Below are 14,914 nucleotides of genomic sequence, written 5' to 3'. Positions count from 1 at the left end.
TATCTCAATGATACAGCCTCTGGGGAGGAGAGATATATTTGCATGACAACCATACAGAATTTGGGAGCTTCAAGTGAGTTTCCCTTTCACTTGTTAGAGTGAATTCTGAAGTTCAAAAACTGTGGAAAGCTCCCTGAAAAATGAGACAGGGTTTGGCTCAGCTCTGATCCCAACTCTTCCTTCATAATTTCTGGAAATCAGCATTTTTTCTCCAATATCTGCTAAGAACCTAATCCCCACTAACCTAGGGCTAGATTAATAATTATTATTATTATAGTATTTGTTAAGTGTTTACTATGTACCAGGCACTGTTCTAAGCATTGGGGTGGATAGAAGATAATTGGGTTGGACAAAGTCCCTGTCCCACACAGGGGTCACAGTCTTAATCCCCATTTTACAGATGAGGGAACTGAGGCCAAGAGAAGTGAAGTGATTTGTCCAAGGTCACACAGCAGACAAGTGGCAGAGCTGGGATTAGAACCCATGACCTTCTGACTCCCAGGCCTGTGCTCTACAGCTCCTTGCCTTCAGCCTCTCTCTATGTCTGCCACTCAATCAATGTCATGTATTGAACATTTATTTAGAGCTCTGTACTAAGCACTTTATTACCTATTATTATAACCACCATTACCAAAGTTTCTTCATTTTCCATGACGCAGTTAACAAATAAATTAAGAAAGCCTCATAACACACAACTCTTCTCCCTCCAGGTGTCTGTTCATGCCCTAAAGTGTACCTTAGAATTAGTGTGTTCTTTTACATTCTGTTTCTATGTTTGTGATATCTGTGTTACATACAGACTTTCATATTTTCAAACTCCTCCCTCTATTGCTTTAGGTGTATACACCATCCTATAACTCTTAGGACAGGTCTCTGCTGATAACAGGCAGAAGAAGAAGCAGCGTGGAGAAGCAGCGTGGCTCAGTGGAAAGAGCACTGGCTTTGGAGTCAGGGCTCATGAGTTCGAATCCCAGCTCTGCCACCTGTCGGCTGTGTGACTGTGGGCAAGTCACTTAATTTCTCTGTGCCTCAGTTCCCTCATCTGTAAAATGGGGATTAAGACTGTGAGCCCCACGTGGGACAACCTGATTCCCCTATGTCTACCCCAGCGCTTAGAACAGTGCTCGGCACATAGTAAGCGCTTAACAAATACCAACATTATAACAGGCACTTAAAAACAGCTGACACTTTCTATTCTTGCTTCTATCCTGCTGTGATTCCCCACATTCACCCCAGCAGACCATGTTTTCCCTCCCTCTATGACTGTCACCCCATAGACTGTAAATTCTTTGTGGGGAGGGATCTTATCTACCAACTCTGTTGTATTGTACTTTCCCAAGTGCTTAGTATAGCATACAGTAAACATCAGATGGATTGATTCTCGGTTCCCTCTTGGTGTAGTGGGGCTAATGATATTTAAGTACTCTACAGGACTGCCGTTAGAATGAAATCAAGTTTAGAAAGTGCATTGATATTTTCAGAAGACGTAAATCAGGGTGAGCCCCATAAACATTGACCTATACTTCCATCTAGTGACCTTTTTTCAGAATTACATGAGAACTTTTTGCAGAATATGGTGACCACAGCAATCAATATCTGGACTTCGTGAAACCTAAGTGGAGAAAACACACTCACCACCACGGAAGTTTCAGTCCTTAAGTGTCTGCAAAAAGAATTTAGAGGGTGATTTTAAATCAGCTGCTTAAAAAAAATTCGAAATTGGCTGAAAGAGACGAAAAACTGTGTGAGAGATCAGATGGGTGAGGGGAGAAGCAGCTTGACCTAATGGAAAAAACACAGGCCTGGGAGTTAGGAGACCTGAATTCTAATCCCAACCCTCCCACTTGCTTGTCCAAGGTTACACAGCAGGTAATTTAGTAACAATTTCTCTGTGTCTCAATTCTCTTGACTCTTAAAATAGGGATAAAATATCTATTTTCCCTTCCTCAGACTGTGAATCTCATATGGAACGGGGTCTAAATCTGATTTTTTTATATAGAATCTACCCAAATCTTAGTGCTTCGTAGAGTACTTGACACAAAGTGCTTAAAAATTAGCACTATCATCATTATTACGGGATGATGTAATATTTTCTGGGAAATGATCTGGGAGTGAAAAGCGGAATGGATCCTTATGGCCAAGAAGAAAAGGAATCTTTGTAATCCAAAAGAAAAATTGCCAAGAGGCCTTGTCATATGCTGTCGAGTCATCTCCGACCCATAGCGACATCTCAGACACATCTCTCCCAGAACGCCCCACCTTTATCTGTAGTGTATCCACAGAGTTTTCTTGGTAAAAATATGGAAGTGATTTACCATTGCTTCCTTCCGCACGGTAAACCTGAGTCTCTGCCTTCGACTCTTCCATGCCGCTGCTGCCCAGCACAGATGAGTTCTGACTTTTAGCAGATTGCCTTCCACTCGCTAGCCACTGCCCAAGCTAGGAATGGAATGGGTAGGCCTCTGTTTGACTCTCCCTCCCATGGTCGAGTCTGAAAGAGTACTGGAAACTCTCCAGGTGTGACCCTGAGAGGGGTTGCCAAGAGGTGGGGATGTTGAAAAGGCAGAGGCAGATTAAGATGCTCGTGGGCTTGGGCTAGAGGATGCTGGAAGGGAAGGGGGGTTCAAGGGGCAAGTAAGTGAGAGGGCTGGGATTAGAACCTTCCCTGAAATGAAAATGTGCTCTTCTTACAGACATTGCACGCCCCCCTAACCCCTCCTCCCCCCGCACATGCCCACAGTCCCTTTGAGGGGCTTGGGCCTGCCCGATGGGCACGAGGGATTGGAAAGCCCACAATAGTAGTCCTGGGGCAGTTCCTACCCTTTAATGTAACTGTTAAAGTAGCCCTCTGAGAAGAGTAGAATCTATCATTTGGGATCTTTTTTATCCAAAATGATTCTAAACTGTCAGGAAAAAAATGAATTTTCTCCCCATCCTTTCCTAAGCATAAGTGGTAGAGCCCTGGAATAATTTTGGTATATACAGTAAGCAACCTGAATGGTCTGGGATAAATATTACATTTCTAACTCTCCTGGAATAAAAGGAATCATTCTTTAGTTAAGAAGTAGGCCCATTTTGCCACTGTGTCAACTTTTCTGCCTTAAAAATCAGTGAGGTTGAAGAAGCAGCTGAGGGAGGCAGAATATTCTGCTTCCAGAGGCTGAGGGGTGGCCTAGAGAAGCACCAGGCCAGGGGCCCAGGGACACCTAAATAATAATAATGTTGGTATTTGTTAAGCGCTTACTATGTGCAAAGCACTGTTCTAAGGGCTGGGGTAGATACAGGGTAATCAGGTTGTCCCACGTGAGGCTCACAGTCTTAATCCCCATTTTAAAGAGAGGTAACTGAGGCACAGAGAAGTTAAGTGACTTGCCCATAGTCACACAGCTGACAAGTGGCAGAGCTGGGATAAATGGGGGAGAGAGACGAAAGAGGAGGAAGAGAGTCAATGGGAGGAAGAAAGAGGTGGTTATTTTGCTAGTGATAGAGTAGAATAAGAAAGGATGGGGAGAGGAACAAAAATCAAAATCCATGGCCTATTGGAAAGAGCACAGGCTTGTTCATTCATTCATTCATTCAATAGTATTTATTGAGCGCTTACTATGTGCAGAGCACTGTACTAAGCGCTTGGGATGAACAAGTCGGCAACAGATAGAGACAGTCCCTGCCGTTTGACGGGCTTACAGTCTAATCGGGGGAGACGGACAGACAAGAACAATGGCACTAAACAGCGTCAAGGGGAAGAACATCTCGTAAAAACAATGGCAACTAAATAGAATCAAGGCGATGTACAATTCATTAACAAAATAAATAGGGTAACGAAAATATATACAGTTGAGCGGACGAGTACGGTGCTGTGGGGATGGGAAGGGAGAGGTGGAGGAGCAGAGGGAAAAGGGGAAAATGAGGCTTTAGCTGCGGAGAGGTAAAGGGGGGATGGCAGAGGGAGTAGAGGGGGAAGAGGAGCTCAGTCTGGGAACGCCTCTTGGAGGAGGTGATTTTTAAGTAAGGTTTTGAAGAGGGAAAGAGAATCAGTTTGGCGGAGGTGAGGAGGGAGGGCGTTCCAGGACCGCGGGAGGACGTGACCCAGGGGTCGACGGCGGGATAGGCGAGACCGAGGGACGGTGAGGAGGTGGGCGGCAGAGGAGCGGAGCGTGCGGGGTGGGCGGTAGAAAGAGAGAAGGGAGGAGAGGTAGGAAGGGGCAAGGTGATGGAGAGCCTCGAAGCCTAGAGTGAGGAGTTTTTGTTTGGAGCGGAGGTCGATAGGCAACCACTGGAGTTGTTTAAGAAGGGGAGTGACATGTCCAGATCGTTTCTGCAGGAAGATGAGCCGGGCAGCGGAGTGAAGAATAGACCGGAGCGGGGCGAGAGAGGAGGAAGGGAGGTCAGAGAGAAGGCTGATACAGTAGTCTAGCCGGGATATAACGAGAGCCCGTAATAGTAAGGTAGCCGTTTGGGTGGAGAGGAAAGGGCGGATCTTGGCGATATTGTAGAGGTGAAACCGGCAGGTCTTGGTAACGGATAGGATGTGTGGGGTGAACGAGAGGGACGAGTCAAGGATGACACCGAGATTGCGGGCCTGCGGGACGGGAAGGATGGTCGTGCCATCCACGGTGATAGAGAAGTCTGGGAGAGGACCGGGTTTGGGAGGGAAGATGAGGAGCTCAGTCTTGCTCATGTTGAGTTTTAGGTGGCGGGCCGACATCCAGGTGGAGACGTCCCGGAGGCAGGAGGAGATGCGAGCCCGAAGGGAGGGGGAGAGGACAGGGGCGGAGATGTAGATCTGCGTGTCATCTGCGTAGAGATGGTAGTCAAAGCCGTGAGAGCGGATGAGTTCACCGAGGGAGTGAGTGTAAATGGAGAACAGAAGAGGGCCAAGAACTGACCCTTGAGGAACTCCAACAGTTAAAGGATGGGAGGGGGAGGAGGCTCCAGCGTAGGAGACCGAGAATGATCGGCCAGAGAGGTAAGAGGAGAACCAGAAGAGGACAGAGTCCGTGAAGCCAAGGTGAGATAAGGTATGGAGGAGGAGGGGATGGTCGACAGTGTCAAAGGCAGCAGAGAGGTCAAGGAGGATCAGAATGGAGTAGGAGCCATTGGATTTGGCAAGAAGGAGGTCATGGGTGACCTTAGAGAGAGCAGTCTCGGTAGAGTGGAGGGGACGGAAGCCAGATTGGAGGGGGTCTAGGAGAGAATGGGAGTTAAGGAATTCTAGGCATCGATTGTAGACGACTCATTCTAGGATTTTGGAAACGAAGGGTAGTAGGGAGATAGGACGATAACTGGAGGGGGAAGTGGGGTCAAGAGCGGGTTTTTTTAGGATGGGGGAGACGTGGGCATGTTTGAAGGCAGAGGGGAAGGAGCCATTGGAGATTGAGTGGTTAAAAATAGAAGTTAAGGAAGGGAGGAGGGCAGGGGCGATGGTTTTAAGAAGGTGAGAGGGAATGGGGTCCGAGGCGCAGGTGGAGGGGGTGGCACTTGCGAGGAGGGAGGAGATCTCCTCTGAGGATACTGCAGGGAAGGATGGGAAAGTAGGGGAGGGGGTTGTTGGGGGGGAGGGGAGAGGCGGAGGGGCTTGTGAGTCAGAGGACCTGGGTTCTAATCCCAGCTCTGCCAGTTGCTTGTTGGGTGACCTTGGGCAAGTCACAACCTCTCTGTGCCTCAGTTCTCTTGTTCTCCCTCCTAGTTAGATTATGAGCCCTATGCCAGACAGGACTTGGTCCAACCTAATTAATTTGTATATACTTCAGTGCTTAGTACAGTGATTAACACATAGTAAGCACCTAACAAATACCATTGAAAAAGCTTACAGAAAATGTTTCTCTTCGACAGATACATTTCCCATTTATCCATTTGGGGAACAGATATCAACTAGTAATTCCTAAAAGGTGTGGACAACTAGGGGAGGACTAAAATGCTGAGGAAAGAGCAGATTTTTATTGCTTTAAGAAAGGGAAGAGCTTTTTTACTGAGGATCCACAGGGGAGCAGTGTGCCCACACCTTTCATTGCTACTTTTTACTGTGCCTCCGTCTTGATGCACCCAAATCCTACCTTTTGCTCACACTCTTTCCTCTTCCTGGAACTTCCTTCCCCTTGAACCTGGGAGACCACTGCTCTCTCCATCTTCAAAACCCTCCTGAAACCCCGTTTCCAGGAAGCTCTCACTGATTAACTTCCACTCCTGCCCATGTCAACTCAACAGCCCCCCTTAACACTTATGCATATTTCAATCTAGGAACAATACTTATTAATCATCTTTCAATCCTCCTATCACCAACTGTCTCTATATTCTTCCCTTACCATTCTTTTTTCTAATGTTTTTGGCATCCCCATATTTGTAAATAATTTGTCTCACCTTGTCGCCTCCTTTAGATTGTAAGATCCTTGAGGACAGGGACCATACTGTTGACTTCTATCTTACTTCTCCAAATGTTTAGACATGCCATAAATACCACTGATTAATTGAATGATTCTTCTCCATTCCTGCTCTGCCTATATTCAGGAGGAAGTGTCAAGAAAAGGCTGAAAAGGAGAGGTATGCTAGAAAGAGTATTTTTGCTGTGAGAAAAGTGTATTTGTTTAGAGGAAGGTCAAAAGAAAAACACTAGTTATCTCTTTTCTGAGTCAAAGTAAAGTGGATGAAACTAGTTCAGCAAGGTCAGAGGTTCCACACTGAACAAGAAATTTAGATGTGATTAACAAACCAGTCCAACTATCGAAATTTTCCTCTTTGGATATTCCATTTTCACGGATTTGTTTAAACTATGATTTTCTCTGATGAATTCCATTTTAAACTATTTAGTATCATTAGCCAATTCTGAAAAAGGCAGAGTCACTAAGATGGTAGGGTGACTACAGCAAAAACAACTCTGGGAACCACTGAGTTAAAGTGAAGATGAGTGCTACCTGCTCTGAATAAAATGTGAGTAAAAATTAATTGCGTGCAGAATATGGCTCAGGTGTTAAATATGTTCTAACAGAGACAGAACTGAACTGACTGAACTGCCTGTTGGTTAGTTTATTGTTATATTGTACTCTCCCAAGCGCTTAGTACAGTGCTCTCCACACAGTAAGAGCTCAATAAATATGATTGAATGAATGTTGGTCAGAATATGGGCCAGAAAACTGAATTTTGATCAACCTATGAAAGAACTCAAGTGGAAGAAAATTGGCTGAACCTCACATTAAGATGTTGGAGTTTCAGAGAAAGGGACTGAAAACAACCAAAAGAATGGGTGTTTAATTAAATGACCCAATTTAAAGAGATAAGAAAAAAATGTGTTTTTTTCCATTGGAAAAAAAATGTCAACAGTTTCGTCCATAAGACTCGACATTTGCATCCCAAGCTCAAAAGAACCACTAAATAGTGGAGGTATACATCACTATAACTGATAAATAATTGCTAGGATCATTCAGAAAGTCTACAAAATAACCAAGAAAGACTCTGCAATCAATATTTTTCAATGCGATGAGTTTACAGGAGCTCAACATCATTGTCCCAGGATGTATGCTTCATTCTACTAGTGAATTGGTTGGGGTTTGGGCGGGAGGGGCGGGGTGGGAATCCCAGAAAAAACAAAACAAAAAGAGTCATTGGGCATCATCCACAATGCTAACCACAGTCATTAATGATAATACTCAGCAGTACTTGTTTAATTTATTCTTTAAAAACCAAATCACCAAACTGCGAACAGGCTTTAATCCATTTCTCTGTCAATCCACTTAATGAGCTCTCCCAATTTACGGATTCCCTAGCAAACCTGTGCCTTGGGAGTCTGGTGTTCAAGCCTGATGCAGACAATTCCTAGTCACTTGCTTGATGTTGTACCACCTATGGTCTAGATTTGCTTTCACAAGCAAAATCTTCAGCATCCCAAGGAAGGGTACATAAACAAATCCTATCGCTTCAGCCTGGCAGCAAAAAAGGTAACCATTCTTTCAACATGGAAGGACAGCATGCTCAGCTGAAAAAGGACCTTAAACTCCTACAAGCAGCAAGCTCAGGTGGGAGGGGAAAGGGTCATGTGTCAAAGCAGGAAGGATGATTATTTCTATCTAGTTGATATACACATACTGAACCAAAGAGGTCCCTGAAAGACTGGCTTGTAAAATGCCTCTCAGCAATGAAAGAGCCTGAGAGCAAAATTTGTAGTTCCTTAGAGAATCAGTTATTTAACCACTGTGGGCCTCAGTTTTCTCATCTGCAAAATGGGGATATGATGAATGGTCTCCCTATCTGTTAAACTGGTAGTCCCACATGGAACAGGGATGGTTTCAGGTCTGATTATTGCACATTACTCCTGTGCTTGAAATATACTAAACATTTAATCTTATTTTATAATCAGGTCAGCAGTGAGGGTTTCTCTCTTCGGTTTGAGACTCTTAATACTCTTAATACCATATGCATTTTTGGTACCAGATTTTCTTGTTGAATCAGTATAGCTTAAATCCTAGCACTGAACTTAAGCCTTGCCAGTCTCCTTATGTTGAAGCTATGTTCATTCAGTGACCTAGAATGGGAGAAGGGCTGGCAATAAGAACTCCAAACAGCTGAAATTGGAAAACCAAAAACAAGGACTTAGAACTACCCTAGTGCTTAGACCAATGACTGACATATAGTAAACAAATACTATAATTATTATTATTATTATAAGGAAGACAGAGGATGCTTTAAGGATATTTAAGGAGCCTCAGTTCATGCTCAACCTCATTTGAGAGTTTACTGTGTGCATAACACTGTACTAACTGCTTGGGAGAATACAATTTACCAGAGTTGGTAGGCTTGCTACCTGCCGCAAAACCAGGATTCAGCTGGAGCAAAGAAGAGTACCATCCACTGCAATCCAAAAAGGAGTAGCTCTTCTTGAGCAGAAGCTTCCTAAAGAGAAGCAATGTGGCCTAATGAATAGAATATGGACCTGGGTTTTAACCCCAGCTCTGCCACTTGTCTGCTGTGTGACTCTGAGCAAGTCACTTTAACTTCTCTGTGCCTCAGTTACCTCATCTGTAAAATGGTAATTAAAAGTGAGCCCCAGGTGAGACACAGACTGTGCCCTACCTGATTAGCTTGTATCTCCCCCAGGGCTTAGTACAGTACCTGACACATAGGAAGCGCTTAGCAAGTATCATTTAAAAAAAAAAAGACTCTTGAGACAGGACAAAATGTGAAAAATTCCATTTGCTGCAAACATATCTGCACGGTGGAACCTGGACTGCCTCAGGGTACTAGATTCCCTTCTGTACTGTCCTGATTCTTTGTTTCTGGGGTCTACTGATAGCAGCTACAGAGAATCTAGATCATCATCAAGGCTGTATATATACACTAAGCACCCACTGTGTGCAGAGCACTGTAATTCAGAAGAAAAGTTTATGGTATCCGCCTAATATAGACTTTCAATCGAAAGAGGAGGGGATTGTGAAATGATTAATGTTAGCTATTTCAGCTTTTAAGATGGAAAGACTGTTATCTGTTTTGATTTATATGGAGACACAGATCAGATAGTTTCTTTAGACGACCAAACTCTGAGTCATGTTGCGGGGGAGGAGTGAGAAAGCCAACTGTGTTTTCTTCAGCGCCTATTGGCATTATACTTATAACTATGACCCCAAGGAAAACAGAATCAAATCTGAGGCCAGTAAGTGATGCAAGTTTGCAGATGACACAGGTGACAGAAGAAAAATAGCTAATGACAAGTCCAACCTTGCAACCAAATCAGAGTTAGGACACTTGGAAGCAGCATGGCATAGTGGATAGAGCATGGGCCTGGGAGTCAGAAGTCATAGGTTCTAATCCTGGTTCTGCCACTTGTCTGCTAGATGGCCTTGGGCAAGTCACTTAACTTCTCTGTGCCTCAGTTACCTCAACTGGAAAATGGGGATTAAGAATATGCGTACCATGTGGGAAAGGCACTGTGTCCAACCCGATTTGCTCGTATCCATCCCAGGGCTTAGTACAGTGCCTGGCACATAGTAAGCACTGAACATATACCACAATTATTATTATTTTCATTATTGCCTGGATGGCCCTGAAGTGCCATATGTTAGATCTTGGAGAATTACTTCACCACGGTAAAGACAATCTGAGGCATAGGAATCAGGATGATGTTCAAGCAGATATCCCTCCTGTTTAATGCTCCTATGAATGTACTAATTAAAACCCATAATATTACTTTGTTTTTCAAAGAAGGAATTGAGCATGGAGATGAAGACTAGAAAAATTGAGAAAATCCCCAGAGTTATGAGGCATCCTTGGTATTTGCCACAAGGGCTGGGTTTCTGAACTACCAAGGAAGGACCTGAGGATGGCAAGCCTACAGAGAAGTTACTAAGTGAAGCATAACAATTTTTCAGTGGGGAAGAGGGTTAAGTTAGGACCAAGTGCAAGATTAAGGATCATTTATTATCACAATCATTTATTCCTGGATCTGGTGTGAGGTTATTATACCACTGCTTTTGAAACTTTTTACTGACTAGTTACTAGTTTTCTGTTCTTAACCAAAGAGAGTGCTTAGTGGAAGGTTTTTGGAATATGCTAATTATGCATTCATTCAATCGTATTTACTCTACAGAGCACTGTGCTAAATGCTAATTATGGGGAGGGGGCAGGCCCTTTGCATTTTCTTCTAACCTTAGTATCTGGCCTTTGAGAAGCACCACTATTTAGTTGAGCCATAAATGCTTCTTGGGCCTTTTGAGGATACTAAATCCAAAAGCCATAAATTGGTGGCAGCAAACTCCTGGAGCAATTGGGGTAATAGATCCCTAAAACCACTTTTATAGCTGGTAAACTTCTATGTATAACAGGACCCTAGTGATAAGAGCTGAATATCCACACTCGGTCACCAAAATATCACCATTATAAACAGCACGGTGTAGTGGAGAGGGGCCGGGCCTGGGACTTGGAAGGTCATGGGTTCTAATTCTGGATCTGCTACTTATCTGCTGCATGACCTTGAACAAGTCATTTCACTTCTCTGGCCCTCATTTACCTCATCTGTAAAATGATGATTGAGACAGCAAGCCCCACCTGGAACAGGGATTGTTTCCAACCTGATTAGTTTGTATGCACCCCAGTTCTTAGTACAGTGCACGGCACATAGAAAGCGCTTAACAAACACCACAATAAACATTATTATTATCACCTCTTGCAGAAAAGATTTCCTATATTGCCCATCGGCAAGGAGACCAAACCACAAACAGCCACATAAAGGCAAATGGCAAAGACATCTACACAACAAAAAATGATCTATGTACACTATATCACTGAGGTTACCAGTCCCATACTGATCTTTTCAGCTACACTTGTGCCTGTAGGCAACATCCACAATCTGTATCATCATCATAAAAAGGACAACTCTACGTAGATTCCAAAATTACAGGCCACCTGAACAATTCAGTTTCAACACCAAAAATTTACAAATAGCTAGCAGGATTTGAATACTATCTAAAGAATGAAAATGAGAAAAGAAATAAAGACTCAAGGTGTTCTTCCCGTATTTATCATGGTCTTCCGTTCCAAAACGAGAGGGAATGAAATGTGAACTCACTAATCAATGTGAAGTATTTGTACTGGGTAAGTGCTTGTGGACATGACATTATTTTTGCCTTACACTATTTCAGCCCACAAAACCCCTAGAAATAACACTCCAGTAAAAATAACAATAAATTTGTGGGCAGGGAATGTGTCTACCAACTCTGTTGTACTGTTCTATCCCAAGCGCTTAATACAGTGCTCTGAACATAATATGCGCTCAGTAAATACCACTGATTGGAACTACTGATATTAGAGTTTGGTAGAGTGGGTGGGGACACATCTCAAGGCTGATTTTGCTGATAAGCTCCCTAGGTGCAGCTCTTCAGTCCATCAATCAATAGCATTTACTGAACACTTATCATGGGCAGGGAACTGTATTAAGTGCTTTGGAGAGCCCAGTAAAATTAGCAGACATGATCTTTGATCTCAAGGAACTTACCTGTCATCATTAGGAAGAATCTACAGCATTACTGTAGTGACTACTCTTGCCCAGAACTGAGGCAGGAATGATGTTCGACATACGAAGGAACATCGATCTTGGTGATGAGGCTATTTAGTCTCATTACCTGAGACTGGCTGTGGGCTCTGAGAGAAGCCTCCACCACGCAAGCATTTTTTCCACCACTCAAATTCCGTGCTGGGGCGAATGGAATTTGAAAGGTATACCCCGGCAGCTGGGCGCTTTAATGTGGTTTTTGTTATAAGGTTTTCAAAGTTTCTAACGAGCATAAATCAATCAAGATAATTTCATCTTTTAAGCATATTTCCCTGTAAATATCATCTGGGCTTTATCAGTTCATTGGGCCAGATTTCCCCAGAGAGTAGCACAATTAAACAAATCTCCCCTGCTATTTTCCAACCACATGATAGAAAGACGGGGAAGCCTCATAGGAAACCCTGCCGAGATGTGAACGGAGGGAGATGAAAGATAAAACATTAAATGGCATCCCAGCTAGGGTTCAGGGGAATCGTAATACCCTGTACTGGAACAAACTCTGCTCTTTCAAGGATCTTAAAAGTGCATTATAGGTGGCAACTCATCATTCATGCAAGGGTAAACAACTGTTGTCTTTTTATATTAAGTGGGTGACACTGCTTCGGTCGTTCCCCAAGGAGTGCCTGGGTTTCTTTAGCACAAGCACTTTGGCCTAAGGCAGGGGAATAAGTCAAGGCCCTGTCACTTCTGGATTTAGGGCAAATACACTTGAGGGGTGTGGGGACGCACACTCACAAAATACCACCAAGGAGAGGAATAAGACCTTTCCACAGGTACCTGGGCCAAGACTAAGTAGTTCTACTGAGGATAAAATGAGTTTAGAATTGCAGAGTTCAAGTCTAAGGAGCCTGGCCTAACAGAAAGAGCAGGGGTATGGGAGTCAGAGGACCTGGGTTCTAATCCCAGCTCTGCCACCTGCCTGCTGTGACCTTGGGTAATTCATTTCACTTCTCTGGCACGCACTTTCTTCACCTGTAAAATGAGGATTAAATACTGTTCTCCTTCCCTCAGATATGAGTCCCCCTGCAGGCCAGGGATATGTCTGACCTGATTATGCTGTACCTACCTCAGTGTTTAGTACAGTGCTTAGCACATAGTAAGTGCTTAACCAATCCCACCACTGTTATTAGCAGCGAACTGTGGGGAAGCCAAATCCATCCTATTTGGATAATAGTGTTTGGGCTTAAAAGCTGGAAGTGAGTCCTACTCATAAACAGACTTGACCTGGAGGGGGATACAGACTTTTAATAATAATAGTAACAATAATAATAACAATGTTGGTATTTGTTAAGCGCTTACTATGTGCAGAGTACTGTTCTAAGCGCTGTGGTAGATACAGGGTTTTCAGGTTGTCCCACATGAGGCTCAGTCTTAATCCCCATTTTACAGAGAAGTTAAGTAACTTGCTCACAGTCACGCAGCTGACAAGTGGCAGAGCTGGGATTCGAACCCATGACCTCTGTCTCCCAAGCCCGGGCTCTTTCCACTGAGCTGCCATGGTGGCAGTAGCTGGCAAGGAGCGGCACAATGGTTAATGTTCCTCTCGTACTTCTATCCCAGTCTAGAAAGACCTCAGTATTAGATGGAAGAGAAGGGCACCATTACTATTTTATGACTATTGGCATTGTGTCTTACTGTAGAGCTGCTGAGGTGTTCCAAAAAGGGGGTTGTAGGACCGATGCTGATGGTTAAGTTGCACTTTTTGGGAAGTAGATTTCTGGCTCTGACTTCCCAGGTGTTCTCCCAGAAGGTGGGATCTAATGCCCAGATTTATCTGTGTACATCTCATTACATTACAAGCACCTAGGCTAATTTAACCCCATTTGTTGGTCAGATGAGAGGTTCCCAACATTGACCTTGATGACGGGGTGGAATAATTTGGCAATGCCACTCAAAATTCAGAACGTCGATGGGAGAGGGCAGGGAGAAGAGAAACACATGAAAAAGAGGACGGAAGTCATAGAGAAAAGGAAGGGAATCCAGGGCCACAGAAGGCAGTTAGGATAAATGATGTGAGGCAGCGTGACCTAGTGGGAAAAGATGACTGAGTCAAAAAACCAGGTTCTAATCCTACCTCTATTGCCAGTCTGCTGTAGTGCTGTGGGCAAGTCAGTTGAGAGGGAGAGAAACTGTCTCTGGGTCATCTTCTCATTGTGTCTTCCTGTTTCTATTCTGTCCCTTTTCTTTTTCTCTTTCTTTTCTTTTTCTCCCTAGCAATGGAGGGACATGGAGGGCACAGCTGGTTTATGGAATGGGAAAAGCAAATAGTTTTACGGGGCTGCTAATTTGAAGAGTCCTATGTCCAAAGCCCTCAATAGCAGAGCCCCCCAAGGGCAGAGATCTTGAGAGGATTCTCCCCGCCTCCAAAGCACCAGCATCTTGTGGCTGCAGACTTGATGTCTGAATTCTGCACACAAGCTCTCTCCTCCACCTGCTCCCTCACCAGACCAAGCCTGGGATGATGTTGGACACTGGAACTGGTTCTTCCCAGGCTCTCTAGGGGCAGGGGACAGATCAAGGACTAACAGGAAATTTCACTTTTTAACCCTGATAACAGGAAGTTTCACTTTAACATCCCCACTTACCACCAACGCCACACCTCCCCCTCCCCCCAAATCTCCTGACCAGACCATGAAATGGCTTCTCAGGGCCACTGAACCGCTAAACTAAAGAAGGGGTGGGCAGGGGCGAGATTACGATCTTGAAAGTAGGCTTTGAGTTCAAAAATAGCTTATTCTGGCCTTGGGAGCAGGAGAGAAAAAGTGGAAAGGAACAAGATGGGAAGGAGGTGATGGAGGATTCTAAGGGGAAAATTGGGGAGAACAAAAGATGAGTTAATTTATAGCTGAAAACCTCTCCCTTGAGGGTTACATTTGACTCTGT

The 14,914-nt window shown here is 44.1% G+C and overlaps 1 non-coding gene across 1 annotated transcript; it reads right to left on the bottom strand.

Moving 5' to 3' along the window:
* Nucleotides 1-2,397: 2,397 nt before the first annotated feature.
* Nucleotides 2,398-2,535, bottom strand: LOC114817631. Its single transcript, XR_003765491.1, has one exon. It is a non-coding gene; the product is annotated as a small nucleolar RNA SNORA7 (small nucleolar RNA).
* Between the last annotated feature and the right edge of the window lie 12,379 nt (nt 2,536-14,914).

The sequence above is a fragment of the Ornithorhynchus anatinus genome, chromosome 16, assembly GCF_004115215.2.
Source record: "Ornithorhynchus anatinus isolate Pmale09 chromosome 16, mOrnAna1.pri.v4, whole genome shotgun sequence".
Lineage (NCBI taxonomy): Eukaryota > Metazoa > Chordata > Mammalia > Monotremata > Ornithorhynchidae > Ornithorhynchus > Ornithorhynchus anatinus.
The sequence above is the reverse complement of the archived record's forward strand: the minus strand, read 5'-3'. Positions and strand labels throughout refer to the sequence as shown.